General features: G+C 42.0%; 1 protein-coding gene across 1 annotated transcript in view; it reads left to right on the forward strand.

The window, feature by feature from the left end:
* The window catches only part of FAF1 (Fas associated factor 1), a 486,188-nt gene that overhangs the window by 461,088 nt on the left and 661 nt on the right, over positions 1-24,439 (forward strand). The gene's annotated exons all lie outside the window — the stretch shown is intronic.

A 24,439-nucleotide genomic window follows, 5' to 3' on the forward strand; every position in this document is an offset into this window, starting at 1 on the left:
GCTGGGAAGGAATAACACAGCTCACCATGCTCATGCCCCTGGGCAGGGCACTGTGTGTAGGATGAAACCACACCATCTCACTTTCAGTCAGACTTTCCTGTGAGGAAGTATATTCTCTCCTCCTCCTTCCACATCACTGTTTCCATAAAGCAGAATCCTCTTAGTTGGGATTGGATGGAAATGTGACTAAACACCAAAGAGGTTTTCAGTAAAATATGTTGGTACAATTTTTTGCTTAGTTTCAAGACGAGTTGGGTCTAAGCCTTCCGAAAGTGAGGGATTGCTGATGTGAAAGTTTTCTTTGAAATTTTTATGCCTGATTTGGTGATCTCTTTGCTTCTCACAGCCTTTTCCAGCTTTTAGTCAGACAAGGATAATAATAATTATTAATGTGCCACTCTGTGCCAGACACTTTAGAAAGTATTCTCTCAATCTTTATACAAACCCTAAAGCATAGATAGTAGCCCCATTTTACAAATAAGATAACTGAGGCTAAGAGACATTAAGTACCATTTCCAGGGTCACGTACATAGTAACTGACATATTTGTGATTTAAACCTCCAGAGCCTATGCTGTTTATCCTAAACGGGAAACGTTTTCATATAATGTGTTGGGGGGTCCCCAAGACCCACCTCCAGGTTCCATGATATTCTAGGAGGACTCACAGGACTGAGCATAGTCATATTCACAGCTGTGATTTGTTACAGCAAAAGAATACAAAGCAGAATCAGCAAAGAGAAAAGGCACACAGGGCCAAGTCTAGGGAAAACCAGGCAAAGCTTCCAAGGGTCCTCTCCTAGTGGAGTCACACAGGATGAGCTTAATTCCCCCAGCAATGGTGTGGGACAACACATGTGAAATGTTGTCAAGCAAGGAAGCTTTTTAGGGACTTAATGCCCAGGGGCTTAGTTGGGGGCTGATTATATAAGTACCCTCTGCCTGGTTCATAACAAATTCCAGAATCCGAGAAGGAAAGCAGGTGTTCAGCATAACTATATCGTTTGCACAAACGATTTAAGGTTAGTGAGCTACTCTTATCGGTTCTGAGAATAGTGGGAAGCCTCCTAAAAGCCAAGTTCCCAGACACCAGCCAAAGGCTGACCTTGTAAGCAAGCCTTTCAAAGAATAGCAGTCAGGCCTGCTATATGTTAACTCTTTTCTGCAGACATCATGCCTTTTGCTCTTGACCAAGGCATCTTTACAGAAAAATTATGATCAGTAGGAAGCTACACACAGAGTGAGAAAAACCTGTAGTATTGATCTCAGTTATTTATGCTTTTTAGGGATCCTGGACTCAGCCAGTTAAAACAAATTCCATTAACCATTAAAGTCTGTCTTAGAAAGCCAGATGGCTTCCTCTTTGAGTTTCTGTATTAACCCTTTTTCTCACCTTGCCCAAGGAATCGGTTCAGGTACAGCACAATTCTAGCCAAGATGAAGCTGACTTGAACGCCTTCCAATACTGAGGCAGTGTCATGATATCAGGGTACACACCAGAAGTACAATCACAGAGGGCATTCATGGTACCCCTGGAAACAAAGTTTACAAGTGTTAGAGCACCCCAAGCAGGACATACATTAGTCAGGGCCACTGTGATACCTCCCACCATTGGGTTCTCAGTCAGCAATTTAGTTCAGCCCTTGGTTTCAGAGGGACTGCCTAAGGCAGTCTCAGTTTTGCTTATCCGTGACACCAGTTCATTCACCTCGTGAATGTAGAAGGCATCTGGATGCGTTCTGTTTGGAAGTTAAGGAGCTGAGGCCACCTCCGGCTGCCTCATAGTCACCACTGTCATGTGTGATTGTAGACTCAGCAGTCAGTTTGAATTCAAAGTGGTTGCAGCAGCTTGGAAAGGCAGCATGGAGAGTTTTCCTTCAGGAAGAGGGGAACGTTTCCAGGAACAGTTTCGAATAGCAAAGATTTTAACACTTTCTTCCTCCTTTGCACCCCCCTCCCCTGCCAGGTGCCAGGGTTTTGATTTGTTTTGTTTTATCTTCTTTATAAAATCCTTGTGTCTCAGCAGTCATAATTTTACCTTTTTTTTTTTTATGATTATCCCCTACTTTCACCCAGACCTTTCCTCAGGAAGGACTGTATATGCAACAGGGCCAAAGATTTTTATAGAAAATCATTTTTATACAGCTTAACCAGAAAGGCACATCATGTTTAGGAATTGGTTAGTACAAAATCCTTAATTATGAAAAATTTTCAAAACAACTTTATATAACCTCCCATCCTTTTTGTCCTGTTCATTCATCCAGTGAGCAGCCTAGAAAAGATCAATCCCTTTTTGAGAACAGTTGCATTTAATAATCAGACTGTCTTTCTAAGGTGTGTGCTCCCAGGGAAGGGTGAAAGAAGTAGAGTCAAGCTATTTGTTAGTCCACTGTTGGAAACTGCAACTATTCTGGGAAGTTGAACACAAGTCATGAGCAGTGAGACATCCCCCAAAGGAAGTCAAAAGTCCATTCTGTCAAGAGTGGGCAAGGAGGTCACACTCCCTGTGATATGCTCTCCCCCAACTTGCAGGAATGCATTCAGTCTCTGCATCAAATATAAACCCGTCAGCAGCTTGATTTTATTTACTTATTTTTAAAAATAAATTTATTTATTTATTTATTTATTGTTGGCTGTGTTGGGTCTTCGTTGCTGTGCGTGGGCTTTCTCTAGTTGCAGCGAGCGGGGGCTACTCTGTTGCGGTGTGCGGGCTTCTCATTGTCGTGGCTTCTCTTGTTGCGGAGCATGGGCTCTAGGCGCACAGGCTTCAGTAGTTGTGGCACATGGGCTCAGTAGTTGTGGCTTGCGGGCTCTAGAGCTCAGGCTCAGTAGTTGTGGCACACAGGCTTTGTTGCTCCACGGCAAGTGGGATCTTCCCGGACCAGGGCTCGAACCTATGTCCCTTGCATTGGCAGGCAGATTCTTAACCACTGCCCCAACAGGGAAGCCCAGCAGCTTGATTTTAGATGGTCCCATCAAAAAACAAGCTCTTTCCTGTTGGAATTTGTATGTGACCCAGGTGATACAGACAACATCCATGATGCTTTCACAATTTCAGGCGCCACCCACAGGTATCCTAAATCTACAGTGGTCCCAGAATCAAAGTCCTGTTCATTGAGCCTATGCTTGCTTGCAGTTCAGCACAGTACATTCTCATGCTGAAGCCACTCACAGCAGGCAATATCAGGTTTTAGTTTAGAGTCAGGTCTGGACAGTTAGCATTTGTGGAGTTAGGATTCCAATAGAAGTCAACAACTTTTCTTCAGCAGCAGCAAAGCCAAGATGCTAGAGGGACAGACAGCTGTGTTACAAGTTCAAGTGACAAGCAGGCTTTCCTAAGCCCTTTTGGTCTTGTCCAAATTTACCTACTCAAAAATATGCACAGTATGCTGGAAAATCATTAGCCTCTAAAGATCAGACATCTGATTTTATAAGTACCATTATCAAACTAAAAACTGCTTTTTAAAACTCCCTACACGTATCTCTATCTGGAGATTGCCTCTCTTGTCTGTGTTGTCTCCCTTTTTCCAGAGCCTCCAATAAGCAAAAATCATTAGTTCTGGAGACTTGTTCTGTTATTCAAAGAGTTTAAATTCTAACCCATTCACCAGCAGCAAAAAGCAAGGCAATCGTGTTCTACTAACGCTTTTTCTTTGCGGCTTTCCCTAATTGAGCTGATTCCTTTAGCATTTATGAAATTAATTAGTACTGTATAATGTTTCATATCAATTTTTACCATATACCCAAATGTAGTAGCCACAAAACGATTATTTTTTTAATTCCCGCTTTTTTTCCTCATTGCAAATTTACTTAACCCTCCAGAAGTAAATTTAGCATTTAGAAGGATGATATTAAATTTGCTGGGGGAAGATCCCTCCTGGAATGCAAGGGAAGTCAGGAAGGGAGCCATACTAGGCTGCTGCAGCAAGGGTAACAACAGCCAAGAAATGGCTGAAGTATTTTTCTCCCTTAATTTTCCCGCTGGTTTATCTAAAATTGTGCTCCAGTCCAGGGAACTGATTTAACTTTTTTTTTCCCTCCCACTTAAAGGAGAGAACAGTACAAACTTTTAACATTTTTGACCCATCCAATCTCTTGCCACCTGGAAAAGAGAACAAAAACCAAAGGCATTACAAGGCTGTACCTTTTTCCCCTCACATTAGCCAGTACAGCCAAAAAGCAGTCAGGGGAGCCAATAAACCAACTCTCCTGGAATTGGATCTATCATTTTAAAATTCCGTGAGGTAAATTTTACCTCTTACAACAGACCATCAGCTGAGCTGCTGTTTCATACCATGGACAGATGACTCTATATCCACCCAGGCACCAAAGGTTCATCATTCCCTGCTTCTTCATCCTTTTTTTCCCCCAAAAAACAGTGCTTCCACCATATTTTGATGAGCCGGGTTAGGCTTTTGAATCCCACTTCTGACACCATCTGTGGGGCAGGGGTCCCAAGACCACTCCAGAGTTCCATGATTCCATAGCAAAACTCAGCATGTAGTCATACTCACAGCTGTGATTTATTACAGCAAAAGGATACAAAGCAAAATCAGCAAAGAGAAAAGGCACATGGGTTGTCTAGGAGAAACCAGGCAAAGCTTCGAAGGGTCCTCTCCCAGTGGAATTACATAGGATGAACTTAATTCCCCCAGCAATGATTTGAGACATGTGAAATGTTGCCAAGCAAGGAAGCTTATTAGGGACTTCAGTGCCCAGGGGTTTCATTGGGGGCTGATCACGTAGGTACCCTCTGCCTGGTATATACCAAAATCTCAGAGTCCCAGAAAAAAAGCAGGTGTTCAGCATAAACTATGTTGTTTGCACAAGCAGTTTAGGCACAGTGAACCACTAGTATCAGAATAGTGCGAATCCTCCTGAAAACCAAGTTCCCAGATGCCAACCTTGTAAACAAGCCTTTCAAAAGAATAGTCATCAGGCCTCTTCTGTGCACATATAGTTTTATTTTTTTAAGATAGTCACATCTCAAATTCACTTCTGGGGTTTACTACTGGATATGGAGGTGGAACTCTGTAAACTGGGAAGCTTCTAAGCATTTGACTTTGCCTCTCATCTTCACTTGTAGCAGAACTTAGTCCTGTAGTGAAGGGTAAAAGCAGCTTCAAAATACTAACAGGCATCAGTTAATCCTGTATTTTCAAAGGAGACTTTCAAGAGAACCCGAGGGAAACTCAGTCCCTGGAGATGGCCATCTCCTACTTTCTAGGGTACCAACATATTCAATGTAAACTTGCCCCAAAATCTGTAGTGGTCTGCTCAGGGCTCCTGCAGTTGTTCTTGAAGCTGCAGCTACTTTCCCTCACCACAGAGATATAATATTTTATCCAAACTGGCTACTTAAAATAAAGGGGGAGTTGTTGGTATTTATTTTTCCTTGCTTGTCTTATAAGCAAGTATAAATCAACACTGTAAGGATGATTTATTTAACAGTACCTCTTCTTTTCAATCACATTTCAGAGGCATTGTAGCCTGAAACAAGCATATACACGGGCCTGGAGTCAAATGGACCTGGACTTGAATTCTAGATCAACTTTTCACTGAGTGATCTTAGAGGGATTACTTAATCTCTTGGTAAAATGAGAGTAACAGTAGCTACTTTAAAGGGTTGTTGTGAGCATTAACTGAAAGAATAAACGTAAAATGTTTAATATGTATAGCATTTAACACAGAGTAAGAATCTAATAATGGTAATTGGTATGATGGTAGTGGTGATTATTTCTCTCTTCACTCCCATTCCATCTTTCCTATCCTTATTTTTTCTTTTGTGTTTTGGTTTCAAGAAGACAAGGAATCTTTATCCACTGTTAACTGTTTGGAAACTACCAGCTTTTCCAGGAAGGATATCAGTCTACCTTACATGCCCAATAACAAAAGGTTGAAGGGGTGTTCAGGTAGAAATATCTAGAGTTTAATATCTGCACTCTGTTTTACCAAGACAGCAGATTTCTTTCATAGTTGGAAACATTCCTGAATTAGTTTATGATATTTTTCCTTGGGTCAAAGACAGGCTTATTTTCTCATGGAGACTTACTTCATTTATGTCAGCGTCCTCCAGGACCTGTTCTTTGTAAACTCAGTTAGGGCAGTAGCTATACTGTCTTATTTGCCTTTGCACCCCCTGTTTCTGACACAGGGACCACACAGGCCTATCACAGAGTAGGGGCTCCCTGAATTGTGGGTGGATGGAGGATGGGTGGATGGTATACACACTGTGGAGGATATGATGATAATTATAACATGGCCTTGGTCTACAAGGCCAAGTCTGGTAGGGGAAATAAGCAAGAGATCACCCTAGCAGGCAAGTGGCACATATCACCAAACAAGGCACAACATGAAGCATACACAGATTTGGCTGAACAAAAAGGTCTGTGTCAGGGGTGCAGATTGTAGTGAGCAATGTACCTGAAGCTAAGAAATTACAATTTTATTCTGAAGGCTGTGGGAGCTATTGGTTTTAGAACTGAGTGTTACAGTCAGTTTTTATGATTTGCTGTAGTTATGTTGTATAAAGTGTCACAAACACTAAATTAGTAAATACTCAATCATTGCCTCAGGGGAAATATAGTGTTAAGTTACTATGAGCCTCCATTTTCATCAATCAATGCATAACCTTGTTTTATGTGTGTTTCTGTTTAAAGACACTTTATTTAATATATAAGGTTGATTAATTAATATTGAACTCATAGCCAGCAGTACTACAACTCATGCCTAAATGAAGCTTATCTAACACACAAACAGTCTCCATAAGGCACATCACAGCCTTCTTAAACTTAGGAACACTAGGTAGCACTTCAGCACTATGCTTAGGGGCCACTGACTGGGGATTGCACACAGTTTGCTATGACTGAATTTAGGATATGAAGTTGGGCATGGAGGAAAATGAGATAGGAGATGAAAAATACTGGAGAGTTTTCTTTGCATTAATCCAACAAATATTTGAGTGCCACTTATGCATAAGACATTGGGGATACAGTAGTGAATAGGCTAAACAAAGTTTTTGCCCTCATGAAACCAATTCTAGTGGAAATTTGAACTAGTTAAGTCAAGGTAGATGTTGAGCCTTGTATTAAAGATGAGGAATTTAGACTTAGAGCTGTCAAATATCTCACAAATTGGGTAGCTAATAAGTTGCAGAGCAATAACTCCAGCTAGGTCTTTTGATGCCCCATTTCTGTTTTTTTCTCAAACCTGTTGATTATTTTTATCAGAAAGGATTAGAGTAGTGAGAGCCTGGGAAAGGGAAACCAGATAGGATTTGAAGTAGACAAGACAACAGGCTTATGGGAGTCAGAACTGAGATGACAGCATTGGGGGTGAAGAGGAGGCACAGAATCAGGAAGAAGAAAGAATCAGTGAGATCTGGTGATTGTCCAGCTATGTCAGGGTGCTGGGTAGGGTAGGAAGAAGGAGTTTTCAAAGGTGCTTAGAGGTTCCCAGCCTGAATTACTAGGAACATGCTAGTTACCATGTGCAGAAATCAAAGAAGACAGATGACGCAGGTTCACTTTTGGATTTGTTAAGTCTGAGGTGCCAGGAGAAAGTCTAGGTGGTGCTTTCTAAAGAGGATAAAGAGATTTAAACTGTGAGACTAGTTTAATACCAAAAAAAAAAAAAAAAAAAAAAGGCCCCTGGAAGTAACTGGAGTAGATTTAAAGGACATGAGGGACAGAGAGACAGTACAGGGCAGTAGTTAAAGGACTAAGCTGTGGAGTCCCAGGCTGAATCTCAACTCTGCATTTCCTAGCTTTTTAATCTTGGGCAAATTACTTAGCCTCTATGTAACTCAATTTCCTCATCTATAAGAAAAGGATAGGGCTTCCCTGGTGGCGCAGTGGTTGAGAGTCCGCCTGCCGATGCAGGGGACACGGGTTCGTGCCCCTGTCCCGGAGGATCCCACATGCCGCGGAGCGGCTGGGCCCGCGAGCCATGGCCGCGGAGCCTGTGTGTCCGGAGCCTGTGCTCCGCAACGGGAGAGGCCACGGCAGTGAGAGGCCCGCGTACAGCAAAAAAAAAAAAAAAAAAAAAGAAAAGGATAATGATAGTACCTACTTCACAGGGCTGCTGTAAAAATGAAGTGATACTTGTAAAGCACTAGTATACAGTAAATGCTCGGTATATCTAAGCCGTCGTGATGAAGTTGACGGTAAGGAGAGGAAAGGATCTTGCTAACCCACAAAGGTATTGAGAGAACCAGTGATATTATATAAGAAAACCCATCATTGTATGCCCCTGACCAGATCAAAGGAATACACAAAGGAGTTTTTAAAATATGTTTGAGGTGATTGCAGGCATTTCATGGAAGCTGAGTGGAATTCAGATTCTTAATAAAATCTACCTTTGCCCCTTTTTAACTCATTTACAAAGTACTTGGAACAGTGGAGGGTTATAACAATGACTAAAGCCATTTATTTTATGCCTATTATATGCACAATCAAGTATATTAGTTTTCTGAAAGATGCATGTCACCCCCATTTTACAGATGAGGACACAGAAGCTTAGAGAGCTTAAATTTTCAAGGTTGCACAATAAATATCAATACCAGTATTTGATTCCTAAAGCCCAGGTTCTTTCCCTACACCATGCTGAAAATAAAATGGAGTGACTATTAGGATTGTGTATAGGTATGTTGGTGTATTTAAACCTTCCAAAATTATTTACTTTGCCCCAGAATTTAATTTTATAAGGTGCTTATAAAGCACTATATCATTTGAAATTGCTCTATCAGAAATCAAATAAACTTGTTAAGGCTCTACATACAATCCAATCTGGCTCCATCTGGCCATAAATAAAAAATCGTTAGTTCTGTGCTCAGTATTCCAGGTGCTTCTGCAGACACGTGTTGCTCACTTAAAGTCTGTATAATAACCCCATTCTAAATACAAACAACTGCAAATGTGTATATGCACAGATTAACCTTTTCTAGACGCTCCTTGTAATTTTCAAAGCCAGTGCTGGAGTTCCAGTGCAGTAGCATGTGCATCATGATGCCAGATCCTCCGGGCCTCACTGCAATGCCAGTTCCAGCTCCAGCCCCTGCCTACTTCACCCAGACCACACCCTGCTCTTCACTCAGAACCAGGACCTCAAGGATTCAGGTTTAGTGTCTTTGGCTGAATCTCAAACCTGAAGATTCTTTTGATATTTCCAAATTTATTTCACTTTCTGTCCTCTGGTTATAAGAGCCTTGTGTGAACAGGCCTTCCCCATGCATGCATTTTAGACTGTGAGAACTAGAAAAGACCCTTATTTTATAGATGAGAAAACCAAGATGCAGAGAAAGAAAGTAACTTGATCAAGGCATAGAAAAACCAAAGACACCAAAAGCAGAAATTGTTGACCCAAGTTTACATAGTCACAAAATGAGGGTAAGATATACATTTTTTTAAACAAAAAAAAGAATTGTACACGTGAAGTCTGAAGTTATTTGGGATTATGTCTAATTCATCTGAATGTTCCCTAGTACAGTGCCTGGCACATAACTAAGCGACTAATACTGGTTTATTGTATATGAAAGTATGTCAGTAAAATGGTTAATTAGATTGTAGGAAACAGTTGTGCATATTAGAATGAGACAAGGAGGAAAGAGCAATGTGTAGTTGATTGACACACTAGGGCAAGTTAGGTGTTTACCTTCCTTGTGCTCCCCTGCTGCCCTCTTCCATATTGTAGCCCTTTACTGTTCTGAATTGCAGTGGGCCAATTTCTTGTGCGTCCTGCTCTAGACTCTACACTCCTTGAGGGCAGAGATAGTGCCATGTTCACTATTATATCTCAGTGCCCAGCACAGTTTCTGACATTGTAGTAAACACTCAGGAAATATTTGTCTAGTAAATTAATGAGAAGAAATAAAATATTCCTACCCATTCATGCATCTATTGTTTTTGTATTTCTCATCTCACCAGGCAGCAACTCATATATAATTTATGGTATCCTGATGGTTGAGGAAGGCAACCATATATCTATATGTATATATATTCTTTTTCAGATTCTTTTCCACTGTAGATTATTACAAGATATTGAATGTAATTCCCTGTGCTATACAGTAGGTCCTTCTTGTTTTTCTACTTTATATATAGTAGTGTATATCTGTTAGTCCCAAACTCCTGATTTATCCTTCCTGCCCCCCTTTCCCCTTTGGTAACAATAAGATTGTTTTCTATTTCTGTGAGTCTATTTCTGTTCTGTAAATAAGTTCATTTGTATCATTTTTTTAGATTCCACAAATAAGTGATATCATATGATATGTGACTGTCTCTCTGTCTTACTTCACCTAGTGTGATAATCTCTAGATCCATCTATGTTGCTGCAAATGGCAGTATTTCATTCTTTTTTATGGCTGAGTAATATTCTGTTGTATATGTATACCACAGCTTCTTTATCCATTCATCTGTCAGTGGACACTTAAGTTGCTTCCATGTCTTGCTATTGTAAATAGTGCTGCTATATGAACATTGGGGTACATGTATCTCTTCAAATTAGAGTTTTTGTCTTTTCCAGATATATGCTCAGGAGTGGGATTGCTGGGTCATATGGTAACTCTATTTTTAGCTTTTTAAGGAACCTCCAACAAGAGCCTACAATATGCTGCCTACAAGAGACCCACTTTAGGACAAAGGATGCACATAGATTGAAAGTGAGGGGATGGAAAAAGATATTTCAGGTGTTTCTTAACAGTCAGTTGTCAGCCTCTTATTTTGACATCTCCAGCAGGACATTCTCAGAAGAATGTAGTGGAGAGGGGACTAAGCTGGGAGCCAGGCAACCTAGGACAGAATTTTTACTCTTCCAGCCATTTGTTGTGTGATCTCAAGGAAGGTACATACTTCTCTGGGTCCTGTTTTCCTCATCTGAAATATGAAGAGATTAAGATAAGTGCTTTCTTAATCTTCTGTCAGCTCTGATACTATATGATTCTATAACTAAATGACCTGGATATAGATAATACCTGCTCCATTGACAACTCTCTTCTGAAAACTAAAACAAAACCATTGGCTTCCCCATCCTACTGGCTTTATTTAAGATCATCTTTTCTCACTCCTTTTATATGAGAATGTCTCTGTCCCAGGCAGTTTATGGTGACTTAAGCTTTTATTTACTGTAGCTGGCAGCTCCTATAAGCTGGGGCTTTGACAATATTTCACATTTATTTATCTGAGCCAGAGCTTAGGATCAGGTGGCAGTTAAGTCACTTAAGGTTATTCAAATGCATTGAAAATGTTGCTTAATAATTCAGAACCAGTTTTCTCTGTTTAGAGTATTAAAGATTTTTTAAATCCTTCTAATTATCCAATTCCAACAGCAGTTTAAATAGACAGGGAAAAATCTGTCCCTTCTGAAAGGGCAACTGATACAAACTTATTTTCAGTCCCTATGTCTGTGCAGCAGGGCTGACTGAGGTAAGGGCCAGAGAGAGTCCAGAGCTAGAGGACTTGCCTGGGTGACCTGATGATGGTATCAGTGGCAGGCTCTGCCTGCCATAGGAGTGAGGCTACGGGAAGAGGTCTGGGGATATGGCTTCTTTTGACTTTGGGTCGGTGGAGGCTTTAGGGAGGAGTGGGGAGCTTCCACTCAGTCATTCGGTAGGTCAGTCTTTCAGCAAACATTTGTTGAATTCATACTGTTTCCAGCAGTATAGTAGGCCCTGGGGATAGATAGCCAATAAGACCTCATTTATGCCCTCGGAATTCAGTGTAACTGGAGAGACAGACTCATAGACAATTGCAAGATAACGTGAGAGACAGAACAGACAGATAACTCAGTATGAGACTGTAGCTGATCCTTTGGGGTAGGTCCCCAGAAATGGGTTGCCTTGCCTGGTCAAAGTATAAGAGTATTATTTTAACAAACGACGAGGTTGGCATTGCCTGTGCCTGTTTTCCAGTTTAAACACTGACCTTGAGTCTGCCAGCAGACCTTTAAGCCACCTTGTCTGAGAAGCATAAGGGGAAGCAAAGGTATTAGTTAAGCACATATGAATTGGCCGCATGCAGGGCAGTGGAATAGGAATATGATGGAGAGACCACAGTGAACATGTACGGCCCCTTTGTCACAGGAGCCATGGCCCAGTGAATCAGAGAAGATGCTCTGTCACTTAGGCCTGGTTTCACGGGAGAAGTAGCAATTGAGCTGAGCTTTGAAGGATGTGTAAGTTTTCAACAGGTAGAACTGGGCGTAAAGGACAGTCCAGTGGTGGAAACAACATAAGCAAAGGTTCAGAGAAGAGAAGCACAAGACGTAAATGGGGAATAACAAACTGCTCTGGTCAACTGGAGCATAAGGTCTTTGAGGGGATAGTATTTAGAGATCAAAATAGTAAAGAGTGTTGAGGCCAAGCCACCACCACCCTTTCAAGAAGTTTAGGCCCAGATTTTACTTATTTGATTTTTTTCTAAAGAAAATAGAATAAATGTCTATTTTGTGACTTACTCCTAAAATGTTAATAAAGGCTTGCTCTGTATTTTTCGATGTTCCATGATGTACATTCTCTGGTTTGATCATTTTTTCATCAAGCACTGATGAGAGCATATAATGCACCAGATTCTTTGCTGGATGTTGGGGATACATGAAACAGTCCTGCCTTTAAGCTATTCAGTCTTATCCAGGAGATGTTTGCATGATGACAGGCTGTGATGATGCTCACTGCAGGCCCATAAGGTGGTGCATCAGATGTCAACATCCTTGTTTAACAAACAAGGAAACTCAGAGGAGGAAAGGTGACTTTCATGATCACACAGTTGGTCAGAAATAGTATGCTAGGGTTAGGAGCCAGGTGTGTGGTCGCTCAGAGGGTGCTTATTCCCTTCTCTCCTCCTCTACTCTGAGGCTTGACCTTCTGTGGACATAAGGACTGAACTGATAGGAAACAAGCATGAAGAAATTTCTGGCCAGGTAAAATGCATATCTCCAGCCACCCTCAAGTACCACTTTCTTAACATCTTCTCTCCTAAATACTTTTGTTTCTTATCACAGTACTTTTCCTTAAATCCACGAGTTTGGGAGCTGGTATAAATTTGGCGTAGTACAGACGTCCACTGGACCAACCTTCAAAGGAAACTCCTGCTCTGTTCATGATTCCTGCCTTCCAGTTTCATAAGCTTTGGGTGGGTGAAATGTAATATCAAAATAGCTCAGAGAGAGCCTTGGTAACATTTAAGATATTGAACGTGCTGCATCTGGTAACTAGAAAATTTAATGATCTCCTGCTGTTTTGGTAATTGGATAAGTAAATACATCAGAATAAATCACACCAGCAAGTCTTTTGTATGTCGTTAGGGACTCAACTCTTTTAACTCCTGTTCAAAGCTCCAGCTCTTGAGCGGTGTTTGCGTTCAGAGTTACGCACGCACCAGCTCGCATGGCCCTGCTTGAGTATTAAAATGCATTCAAAATGCTTACTTTCTCCCCAGGTACTCTGCCTGAAGAGTACATCTAGTATGCCATTCCAGATCTCTCTGAGGCCAGGCAGAAAGGTTTTTTCCAGAAGTTTAAACTAAACATAATAAGGCATTTTAGCCCCTCACAATCTATCTCCAAACTGTCTTTCTGGCCATGTCTTCCACTACAGATGTGTTATGAGCCTAGCCAGAAACACCACCCATTTACAAATCGGGGGAAATGAGGTCAAAGCAAAAAGGAATTATCCTGTTGTAGTAAGGAATCATGTAAGAGTTTTAAGTAGGAGAGAGGCAGGCTCAGATACTTTGTTCAACTCTGTCTCGAGTGGCAGGAGAGACCCAGAGAGAAATGATGTATTAGAGCTTATTGGGTGTTGAATGATGTTGTCATTACAGATGAGAAATTTGGGTCTTCTGGAGGGTAAATCACTTGCTCAGGAGTATTCATGCAGAGCCAAGATTCAAAATCCACTAGAACTTTTTCTTACTGCCTCCCTAATTAGCATTTAATCCATGTCTACTGGTGATCTGGGGCAAACAATAATCAGGGTTTCTCAGAGGGCTTTTAAGCTGAAGTAGCAGTTCTAACCTGACCGGTTAACAGGTTTCTCTCCTTTCATTTGTCTCTTAGTGTCCTGTTCCAAACACAATGGTTAGTGTTGTGGACCAGTCTTTTAACAGAGGTGTCCTCGGAGCCTTTTATACAAGAGCCCGGCTACCTTCCATCATACCAGCCTCTGAAAGCGAGGCATGTCCCCTCGATCATTGCCTCCCAGCCTGTGTCAGATCATCACACACACTGAAAATATTTGTGTGCGTCATTGGAGTAATCATACCAGGTTGCTCAGGGTCAGAGGCAGCTCAGCCCTGAGGATTCTGGCTGCTTTGAGGGATGAGACCAGTATCGTGGTACACCTGTAAGTGGCACACCACTAGGGCTGATCTGCACTAGATTTCTGTTGCCACACTCCAGAATCCTCACTCATTATTGGCCTATACCTTGTTTATTAAGCTTTCAGAAACAGTGAGCTTGCAAACCACTCTGTAAAGCAGGACTTCCTCTTAGTTACTTGAAATTGTGTCTTCCAGAGCCCAAGAGGGACAGGACCTCGATCTTCTTGTGTTTGTAGACTAAAGCGGCTTTCCGCCGCACCCTACCCTTCTTGGTAGAAGTCCCTCTGTTCCCTCTGGGCCTTCCCCACTAACATTGTTTAATAGTATAGTGACCAGGCTGCTCTCGCCTTATGAGATGGACTGCATTCTACCATTGGAATATGTGTCTCTCTCAATAAACCTGCTTTCACTTTAAAAAAAAAAGCTCGTATAGTGACCAAAACCACCATCAGGGATACCAGTGCAAGGAAAGCGTCACATTTTTTGTTTGGTGCCTAGGATCTCCCTGACAATGTGCCAAGTTTGAGGCCATTGTGACATTAGCAACACTTTAGAATTGGTATCCTCATTTAACAGCCCATCTAAAGGCACAGGCTGGGAATGAAGGCTCCAGATTTGGTCCCAGATCTGCCATGAGTGCTGAGAAACATTGGGTAAGTTCTTTCCACTCACTGGGCTTTTCTTTCCCCATCTGTTACAGAGATGACCTCTAAAGACCCATCCAGCTCTAACAATCACTAGGTCTGTGATAACTGAGGAGCTAGATGAGTGAAATTTCCCCAAATGCCCGAGGTAGTAATATACTTTGTTGTGGGGAAGTATATGCTTCAGTTACATGAAGGGATAGTCTTTCCAAGCAAGAGACTTAGAATAAATAGTCTAGTGTATGACTGCAGTACTAAAAGTATCTAGTGTGGTGGTTAAGAAAACAGACTTTGGAGCCAGACCTAGTTTTAAATCCTTGCTCTGTCACTTCCTGCCTGTGCAAGCTTAGGCAGGTTATATAATCTCTCTGAGCTTCTGTTCCTCATTTTTAAAGTGGAGGTAATAGTACCTCCCTCATAGGGTTGTGTAGTACTTATAAAATACTTGGAACAGTTAGCACCTAGTAAGCTCCTAATAAATGTTTTGGGGTTTTTTTTTTTATTTATTTATTTTTGGCTGCGTTGGGTCTTTGTTGCTGCGTGCCGTCTTTCTGTAGTTGTGGGAGCGGGGGCTACTCTTCTTTGTGGTGCTCAGGCTTCTCGTTGCTCTGGCTTCTCTTGTTGTGGAGCACAGGCTCTAGGTATGCGCACTTCAGTAGTTGTGGCGTGTGGGCTCAGCAGTTGTGGCTCGCGGGCTCTAGAGTGCAGGCTCAGTAGTTGTGGCACACAGGCTTAGTTGCTCCGTGGCACGTGGGATCTTCCCGGACCAGGGCTTGAACCCGTGTCCCCTGTGTTGGCAGGCGGATTCTTAACCACTGTACCACCAGGGAAGTCCGGTTTGTTTGTTTTTTAAGTAACAGTTCTTTTTTTCTTTATTTTTTTGGCTGCGTAGGGTCTTAGTTGCAGCACACGGGATCTTCATTGAGGCATGCGAGCTCAGTAGTTGTGGCGCACGGGCTTAGTTGCCCCGCAACGTGTGGGATCTTACTTCCCTGACCAGGGACCAAACCCACATCCCCTGCATTGGAAGGCGGATTCTTTACCACTGGACCACCAGGGAAGTCCCCCCAGTAAATGTTAACTGTTGTTATCATTATTGTAATATGATAAAACAAAGAACAGATAGGGCAGCCTACGCCTTAGTTTTCTCTCCCTTTGTTCTTCCTTTAGCTTTCCTTTCATTCTCCCTTCTTCCCAACTGAAAAAGTCAAGGAAAGGGATTTTCCTGGTGGAGCAGTGGTTAAGAATCCTAAGCCCATGCACCACAGCTACTGAGCCTGTGCTCTAGAGCCTGCGAGCCACAACTACTGAAGCCCACACACCTAGAGCCTGTGCTCCTCAACAAGAAGCCACTGCCATGAGAAGCACCCCGCACACCGCAAAGAAGAGTAGCCCCCGCTTGCCACAACTAGAGAAAGCCTATGTGCAGCAATGAAGACCAAACACAGCCAATAAATAAATAAATAAATAAAATTAATAAAAATTAACTTTAAAATTAAAAAAAATTTTAAAGTCAAAGAAAGAAAATGTCGTAGAAGCATCCTGTGCTTTGCAGCCACAGAGGACCCACCCAACCTCACTTTCTAGCACCCTAGCTGTTCTACCACACTTTAATAATGGAAAGAATAGCATGTGACACTGTTTCCTGGAAACCCTCACCCCAGTACCACTGCTTGTCTGTGATCCAATGAGGCAGATTGGTCCAGAAACTACACCAGAAGCTGGGATGTAAATAAGCCAGAGTGTAGTCCCATAGTGGGACCCTTCCAGATTGGAAGTTGTTTTTGGGGTTGCATTACCACCTGCAGCAAATGTAGAGGAGAGGTTGGTAGGAGCTACAATTGGTGTTGTGGATAATGATGATGATCAATCCCTTATGTTCGCAAAAGACTTTACAATTACCAAAGCCTTTTCACACCCTGATCAGCACATGACCAGCAGGTTGGCTCTTAAGTTCTCCCTCTGATACTTTGTGGGTGTAACTGCCCTCTTTAAAGATTCCCAGCTCATCAAAAGGTGTTCAAAGAAAATGGACAATTAGCTATTAGAACCAAGTTGACGGTAACGAAAGTTAGCTTATGTTCCTGTGGGGAACAGCAAAGCCTGTGCCACAACAGGGACATGAGCCAGGACAGCTGCAGAATGCCTGCTTTCTTTATGGCCAAGGGAAAGCCTTTTAGTCACATTAACTGTCCCCTGTTTAGAAGAAGGATCAGAGGTTAAGAGGCAGTGAAGGGCAGTGCATCAGACACAGGCTAAACACTCACAAACCTGTGTGCAAATTCCAGCATTATCTTTCCTACCTACCTACTCGGGCAAGTCCCTTAACCATTTTTGACCTCAGAGAATTCATCTATAAAGTGAGAATAATGGGAGTACTTATCTCATAGGATTGTTGTGACCATTTAATTAGGTAATATATAGAACAACTAGTATAGTTCCTGGCACTTATAAAATGCCAAACAAATGGTAACTTTTTTGGTAGTGATGACATTAACAATTATTTTTTAAACTTGTAATATTTAATATGCATGTTTTATAACAAAATAACTAACAAAATATGTTACTTGTAGCTTACCAAAAAGATTAGTTGTTCTCCTAAGTTTAAAGTAAATGCTAATTTTGAACAAAACCAAGGGCAGATATATTTAGCTTTACTATAATATGGGAATTTACATATGCAGCCTTTGTGCTGCCTCATAGAGTAGAAGGAGCTCAGGATTTGAGTGAGAAGACCTGAGCTCCACCAATTTCTAGCTGTATGACCACATGTAACTAATGTCCCTATTTGAGTTTTGGTGTTCTCATCTGCAGAAATGAGGATAAATTAGTCCAATCTCTTAGGATAGCTCTAAGGTTTAGATAATATATGTGAGAGTACTTTGAAAGCTTATTAGCACTGAATAATATTTCGTTGTCTGGATGTTCCAGTTTACTTATCCATTCACCTACTGCAGGACATCTTGGTTGCTTCCAGGTTTGGGCAGTTGTGAATAAAGGTGCTTATTAAACATCTGTGTGCAGGTTTTGTTGTGGACCTTAGGTTTTCAACTTCTTTGGGTGAATGCCAAGGAGTGCGATTACTGAATTATGTAATAAAAATATGGTTAATTTGGTAAGAAACCACCAAACTGTCTTCCAAAGTGGCTATGCCATTTTGCATTCCCACTAGCAATATATGAGTGTCAGCGTTTGGTGTTGTCAGTGTTCTGGGTTTTGGCCATTCTAATAGGTGTGTGGTGGTATCTCATTGTTGTTTTAATTTGCATTTCCCTGATGGCATATGATGTGGAGGAGTATCTTTTCATATGTTCATTTGCCATCTGTAGATCCTCTTTAATGAGGTGTCTTTAAGGTCTTCAGCCCATTTTTTAATTGGGTTGTTCATTTTCTTATTGTTGAGTTTTAAGAGTTCTTTGTGTATATATATATTTTTTCCTTTTTCTAAAAATTTATTTATTTATTTATTTTTGGCTGTGTTGGGTCATCGTTGCTGCACGCAGGCTTTCTCCAGTTGTGGCAAGCAGGGGCTACTCTTCGTTGCGGTGCTCAGGCTTCTCATTGTGGTAGCTTCTCTTGTTGTGGAGCATGGGCTCTAGGTGTGCAGGCTTCAGTAGCTGTGGCACAAGGGCTTCAGTAGTTGTGGCTCACAGGCTGTAGAGCATAGGCTCAGTAGCTGTGGCTCACGGGCTCTAGAGCGCAGGCTCAGTAGTTGTGTCGCACGGGCTTAGTTGATCCTCAGCATGTGGGATCTTCCCGGACCAGGGATCAAACCCGTGTCCCCTGCATTGGCAGGTGGGTTCTTAACCACTGAGCCACCAGGGAAGTCCCTTTGTATATTTTGGATAATAGCTCTTTATCAGGTGTGTCTTTTGCAAATATTTTCCCCCGGTCTGTGTCTTGTCTTCTCATTCTCCTGACAGTTTCTTTGGCAAAGTTTTTAATTTTAATGAAGTTTAGCTTATCAATTATTTCTTTCATGAATTGTGCCTTTGGTGTTGTATCCAAAAAGCCATCACCTTACCCAAGGTCATCTAGATTTTCTCCTATGTTATCTTCTAGGAATTTTATAGATTTATGTTTTACATTTAAGTCTACAATCCATTTCGAGTTAATTTTTGTGAAGGCTGTAAGGTCTGCACATCTAGATTCATTTTTCTGCATGCAGATGTTCAATTCCAAAATCAATTGTTGAACCTAGCATTTTTTCTAAATGTGAAAATATTAGATCTAGACTTTCCTTTATTCAATTTCAAAATAAAAGCTTACCTTGGCAAAATTAAATAAAATAAAAAGGATTGATAATAATACCAACCCTACAAGATTGTGATTTAATGTTTGTGTAAATATCTTACAAACTATAAAGTACTATTCATATATTGCTGCTACTGTTATTTTTAGTATTACTCAGCTCCTGCCCTCAAGTAGCTCCCAGCCTAGTAGTAGTGTTATATTTATGCTCAGGTTTGTTTGTTTTTTTAAGTGAGAAGCAGAATAGTGTGACTAGAAAGAACCCCAGAACAGAAGTCAGAAATGAGTAGAATACTGAACTTATCAACTGTGTGATCAGGGCCAAGTCACTTGACCTCTCTGAGCCTCAGATTGCCCACTTGTGAAATGAAGGGGTTGGACTATATGGGATTCAAGGAGCTTTCCCACCCTAACATTCTGGAACTCACTCAGAGTGAGTGGCCTAAGAATGAGAATCTGTCACATTGATTAACATTTTTCTTAGCAGCAATGTTACACTTTTTCAGGGAAAAAAACAAAACTGAAGCCCAGGGAAATAATAGAAGTACGCTGTACATGAAAAGTTCGAACTGCTGAGAAAAGGGACCTAGAAAAGAATAACTCTCTTTGGCAAAGAACATGTCCCATTTTTGTTAACATAGACAAGTTTCACAAAGTCAATTTGCTAAAATACTTAGGTTTCCTAAGTACTGTATAATGAATAAAATGTCAAGAAGGTTGACTTTCCTTTTCTAACATAGACAAAGTTAGGCCATACCTCTCATCTGAGAATGCCCCTCCTCCCCCCAGGGAGTCCCAAAGGGTGGGTTTCTCTGTTGATTTAGAAAGTCAATAATTCAGTAAAATCCCAAGTAAATGGCAGAACATAAGCTCAGATTGCGTTTCTGTATTCGTATTTTATAAACATTTCAGGATTTTTTCCTTGACCCTTGACCTTTTGCCATTCTTAAAGTGAAGATCTTATGTCGTAGAAGCTTGGTTAGAAAACAACCTCAGGGTCATCTCATCCAACTTCTTCCTCTGTGTGGACTCTACTCTTAGCAGCACCTCTGGCAAAATAGTCCAGTAGTTAAACGTATGGATTCCAAAGCTAGATTGCTATGATTCACATTCTGGCTCTGCTCTTAACAACTCTGAGACCTTGAGCAAGTTTTTAATTTGTTCCATGGTTCAGTTTCCTCATCTATAAAATGGGAATAATAATTATACCTACATCAGAGGGTTATTATGAAAATTAAATTCTTTTATAAATGTTAAGTTATTATGAAAATTAAATTCTTTTATAAATGTTAAGTGCTTGGAATATGCCTGGTACAAATTAAATGCTCAGTAAATGTTAGCTTTATCATCATGATCTTCTTCCACAAATAAGCCCCTATTTGAATGCTTCTAGGGACAGCAGAGAGTACCCTCACCTCTCCCCTCCCTACCCCTTTATTTTCCCAAGGTAGCCTGTCAACATGTAGGCCAGAAGCATTCTGGTTATCATGAGCTTTGGAATCAGATGGACTTGAGTTTTAAACCTTATTCTGTCTGCAACCTTGAGCAAGATAACCCATGGTATCTTCAACTTTAAAATGGCAATAATACATACTTCGTTCGGCTGTTTTGAGGACTAGTTAAGGTATTTTATATAAAGTACTTAGCATGGTTCCAGCTACACAGGAGGCACTAAATACAACTGGCCCTTGAACAACATGGATTTGAACTATGCAGGTCCGCTTACATGTGATTTTTTTCAGTAATAAATACTACAGTACTACACCATTCGTAGTTGGTTGAATCTTGGGTGTGGAACCCTGCGTACAGAGGAACCACCAATATGGGAGGAACTGCATATATGGAGGGCTGACTATAAGTTATATGTGATTTTCAACTGCTTGGAGGGGTGGTGCCCCTAACCCCCAGGTTGTTCATGGGTCAACTGTAATTGATGGTTGCTACCATGATGATGATGATGATGAAGAACAAAAAGAAAATACAAGACAGGAGGGGAAGGAAGAAAGGTAAAAGAAAGTGAAGTAGTAGCCACACCAGCAGCTGCTGCTTTGTGAAAAAGTTTTTTCTGACCAGCTGAGTTCTGCTCCCCTACAATTTTACCTCACCGGTCTCAGCTCTACCCACTGGAACTGCAGTAGGCAGAGGACTGCAGGACTCTGTCTACCTGTCCTACTTGCCAGCCCTTCAGACATTCAAAGAGGACTGAGATAGCCCTCTCCTGCCCCTATAGCAGCAGTGCCCTCTCTCAGGAAGACATATCCCATTTTTCAGATGTGTCTTAGAAAACGGGGTTTTTAGGCTTCTAACAGGAGGTCCCTCCTGGCACACTCCCCATCCTTCCTGAATGGGGCCCAGAACACTGCAGGATCGTTTCACAATATGGCCACTCACAATATAGTGTCCTGCATCTCCCTAGGTTCCCTATAGTCTCTCTGTCCACTCCAGGCAGATGAGAATGGAAACAAAAATTGTCCTTGTTCACTTTAAATTTCTGTCTGAAATGACCTTCAAAGAAAAAAATTGCTTGTGATACAGGGCACCAGAGGGAGCGGCCCCAACAAAACCATCTTTAATGTGAAGCAGTCCATTGATGGCACAGCCCCACTGAAGCTATAGAAGGGGGTCTCCAGATATTGAGACATTAGCCTATCAGGGAAAAGGGAGCCCTTCTGCTGAGCAGCAAGATGGAAATAAGAGAAACAGCCTAGTGCAGGCCTGGTCTCCGGAGACTTTGGGGAAAGAGCTCCAGCTGAAGTTAGACAGACTAGGGCCCTACCCAAGGCAACGCTCCAGCCAGTAATGGCTGCTACCAGCTGAGCACTTACTGGTTCAGTCTGTGTACCAGAGGCTTCATCAACATTATTCCTTTTAACTAGCACAACCTATAAAAGAGAAACTGATTATTCCCATCTTACAGGTGGGAAAACTGAGGCTCTCAGGTTGTATTACATCATCAAGGTCATATAGGTAGTAAGGAACAGAGCTAGAGTTTAAATCTTAGTTGCTTCACTCTTTTTTACTATCAATATTATACCGTATAGACAGACCCTCACTAACTATGTGGCCTTAAACAAGTGGCAACCATGCTGAGCCTCAATTTTGTCAACCTTGCATGGTTGCTAGGGATTAAATGAAATAACATATTTAAAGTGCCTGGCATGTAATAGGTGTTCAAGAAATTCTAGTTTTCTCCTTCTCAAGTCCCAGCTCTCCCACTTAAAGTGACTGGGGAAAATCACTTAACTTTTCTCAGACACAGTGAAAACTGGATGTGTTTTCTGAACATCTAACCTTGCATATTGACAACATGGCAACAAGGCTCCAACCTCCCAACCCCTTTTTGCTTTCTAGCATATCTTTTTGCCAGTATGCACATCTCTAGCAGTATGATTTTGGTTTCTCCCAGCAAGCATCATATTTACGAACCACAAATAACAAAGTAGAAGATGCCGGAAGAGCTCTGGCATGTTAATTAAGAACAATAGCAGAAACAGCTGGGCAGAAAATGCCAATGAGTCAGAAGCAGAGGCAGCAGTAGCTGTGTTTGTTGACAGAAGCCAGCAGAGTGTTGTATGTTAATTGGGGAAGTGGGTAAACATTTGCCAACAGCTTGCCCCCGGGTGCATTGGAAGACAGACAGCAGGCTAGGCCCTCCCCACCACCTTGCCTGCCCATCTGCCCAGAGCCCAAGAGATACGAGTAGAGCAGCCTTGCTATGGGTTCCTTATAAGCACAGAGGTTTCTGGAGGCAGATGTATCTCCTTAATGACCCTCCTGGGCATACCAGGTTTCCCTCTGGATACAGTCAAAGATAGTGTTCCTCCTTCAGCTTGCCAGCCTGCCTGTGACACTCAGGCCCCTAGGGCATCCCCTCCCCATCCGCCTGGAGAAGACAGTGGAGCCATCTCATTAGGTATGGCTTGAGTTGAGCAGAGGACAAGATTGTCCGTCTCAGGTGCTGTAGTCTCTGCCCAGGGGCCCAGAGCTCCTGTACATGTCTGACAGAGCAGACTGCCCGGCCTCCCATCATACACACTTGGAGCTGTCCATTTATCTGTGTGTCTGTTGTCCATCCTTACAGTTGCTCACATACACGGCAGCCCGCATTGAACACCTGCTCTGTGCCAGACCCTGTGCTAATTATTTATTTTTTCTCACTTAATCCTCACATCAGTCCTACAAGGTTGATACCAACTCCAAAGCCACAAAGCTAATAGCCAACACAGCTGTGATTTAAACCAGAATCTTTCTGGTTCCAAAGCCCGTTGTCCTAGTATTTCTCAGCTTTTTAAAATTTATGTTCCCTTTAGGAAATTTTTGGGTTTTTTTCTCTCACTCTCGGATTCAGAAAACCTCCACATCACATCCTTGCCCCTGACCTAGGAGGTCATAAACCTCATGTAGGGTTCCTATATGATTAACATATCCCAGATGAGCCAAGAAGATTTTGTCTAGCTTTATTCTCTCCATAGTTCATATTATAAAATAATCATTTTTTATTTCTAAAATATAAAGTCATATTATGAACTTGACTCATTTTTCGGAACTAAATATCTTCACCACCACCACCAAGGAGACTGTGATGTGCCTCCCTAGGGAGCCTCTCAGCAGGGGAGATACTCATCTTTGGGCACGGCGGGATGGGCACTCTCTAGTTTACTACAGGTATGTTTAGCGGAAGATCAGCCCCCAAAGCTTAGCTCTTTCCCACCAAGCAGAAAAGGCCCTCCCCACTGTCAGGAGTTAACCAGACACGGGTCCCCAGCAATGCCAGTGAGTTGTTTGGTAATCAGTACCCTTTCCTAAGACCCTCCTGTTCTGCTGGCCCTGAGGTCAAAAGCTAGCTCTTCCACTAAACTGTGAGACTTGACCTCTCTGAGCCCTGGTTTCCTCGGTTATAAAATGAAAGTAACAGGACTTCCCTGGTGGCGCAGTGGTTAAGAATCTGCCTGCCAATGCAGGCGACACGGGTTCGAGCCCTGGTCTGGGAAGACACCACATGCCGCGGAGTAACTAAGCCCGTGCACTGCAACTACTGAGCCTGCGCTCTAGAGCCCGCGAGTCACAACTACTGAGCCCGAGTGCCACAATTACTGAAGCCCGCACACCTAGAGCCCGTGCTCCACAACAAGAGAAGCCACCACAATGAGAAGCCCGCGCCCCACAACAAAGAGTAGCCCCCGCTCGCCACAACTAGAGAAAGCCAGCGTGCAGCAACGAAGACCCAACGCAGCCAAA

The sequence above is a fragment of the Mesoplodon bidens genome (assembly GCF_964165515.1).
Source record: "Mesoplodon bidens genome assembly, chromosome: 2".
NCBI classification, from domain to species: Eukaryota; Metazoa; Chordata; class Mammalia; order Artiodactyla; family Ziphiidae; genus Mesoplodon; species Mesoplodon bidens.